Genomic DNA, 2176 nt, shown 5'->3' with positions numbered 1-2176 from the left:
GAGGGGGGGGGGGGTTGAGATGTCATCAGAGTTGCGAGATGTCACCAGCGGGGTTCCACAGGGCTCTGTACTCGAACCCATCCTGTTTCTAGTATATGTAAACGACCTTCCAGAGGGTATAGACTCGTTCCTCTCAATGTTTGCTGATGATGCAAAAATTATGTGAAGAATCAAAACAGATGAAGATAGACAGAGACTACAGGACGACCTGGAAAAACTGGAGGAATAGTCTAGAAAATGGCTGCTAAAGTTCAACTCAGGAAAGTGTAAAGTAATGAAATTAAGTGAAGGGAGCAAAAGCCTGAGCACAAGGTACCATCTGGGAGGTGAAATTCTGCAAGAGTGAAATGAAGCATCAACATAGTCAAAATTGTGGTCAATATAGCTACTAGAGTGGTCACTGTAACTTCTGGAGAGATGACTATAGCTTCTAGAGTGGTCATTATAGCTTCTAGAGTGGTCATTATAGCTTCTTGAGTGGTCACTATAGCTTCTAAAAAGGTCACTGTAGCTGCTGGAGTAATCACTATAGCTGCTGGAGTGGTCACTATAGTTCTAGAGTGGTCCCTATAGCTTCTATAGTGGTCACTATAGCTTCTAAAGTGGTCACTATAGCGTCTAGAGTGGTCACTCTGGCTCCTAGAGTGGTCACTATAGCTTCTGGAGTGGGCATTATAGCTTCTTGAGTGGTCACTACAGCTTCTAAAGTGGTAACAATAGCTTCTTTAGTGGTCACTATAGCTATTAGAGTGGTCACTATTGCTCCTAGAGTGGTCACTATGACTCCTTGTTGCGATCACTATAGATTCTTGAGTGATCACTATAGCTTCTAGAGTGATCCCTGTAGCTTCTGGAGTGGTCACTATAGCGTCTAAGGTTGTCACTATAGTTTCAAAGGTGGTCACTATAGCTAATGGAGTGGTCACTATAGCTAATGGAGTGGTCACTATAGCTTCTAGAGTGGTTACTATAGCTTCTAGACTGAAAACTATAGCTTCTAGAGTGTTTACTATATCTATAGTGGTCAATATGGCTGCAAGAGTGATCACTATAGCGTCTAGAGTGGTCACTATGAATCCTGGAGTGATCACTATAACTTCTAGAGTGGTCACTATACATTTTAGAGAGGTCACTAAAGCTACTAAAACGGTCACTGTAGCTTCTGGAGTGATCAATATAGCTTCAAGAGTGGTCACTATAGTTCTAGAGTGGTCCCTATAGCTTCTATAGTGGTCACTATAGCTTCTAAAGGGGTCACTATAGCTTCCACAGCGGTCACTATGATTTCTAGAGTGGACATTATAGCTTCTAGAGTGGTCACTATAGCTTCTAACGTGGTCACTTTAGCTTCTAGAGTGGACATTATAGCTTCTACAGTGCTCACTATATCTTCTCGAGTGGTCACTATAGTTTCCAGAGTGGTGACAATAGCTTCTGGAGTGGTCACTATACCTTCTGAAGTGGTCACTATAGATTCTAGAATGGTCAATATAGCTTCTGGAGTGGTCATAATAGATTCTAGAGTGGTCGCTATAGCTTCTGGAGTGATCGCTATAGATTCTAGACCACTTTAGCTTTTAGAGTGATCACGATAGCTTCTAGAATGGTCACAATAGCTTCTAGAGAGGTTACTACAGCTTCTAGAGTTGTCACTATAGCTTCTAGATTCGTCACTATAGTTTCTCGTGTCGTCACTATAGCTTCTAGAGTGGTCACTATAGCCTCTAGAGTGGTCACTATAGCATGTAGCATGGTGACTATAGTTTCTAGAGTGTACACTATAGCTTCTTGAGTGGTCAGTATAGCTTCTGGAGTGGTCACTATAGCTTCTGTAGTGGTCAGTATAGCTTCTAGAGTGGTCGCTATAGCTTCTAGAGTGTCACGATAGCTTTTAGAGTGGTCACTATAGCTTCTAGAATGGTAACAATAGCTTCTAGAGAGGTTACTACAGCTTCTAGAGTGGTCACTATAGCTTCTAGAATGGTCACAATAGCTTCTAGAGTGGTTACTATAACTTCCAGAGTGGTCACTAGAGCTTCTGGAGTGGTCACTATTGCTTCTAGAGTGGTCACTATAGCCTCTAGAGTGGTCACTATAGCATGTAGCATGGTGACTATAGTTTCTAGAGTGTACACTATAGCTTCTTGAGTGGTCAGTATAGATTCTGGAGTGGTCA

This window comes from Procambarus clarkii, chromosome 36 (assembly GCF_040958095.1).
Source record: "Procambarus clarkii isolate CNS0578487 chromosome 36, FALCON_Pclarkii_2.0, whole genome shotgun sequence".
Taxonomy (NCBI): Eukaryota; Metazoa; Arthropoda; class Malacostraca; order Decapoda; family Cambaridae; genus Procambarus; species Procambarus clarkii.
Note: the sequence above shows the minus strand (reverse complement) of the source record.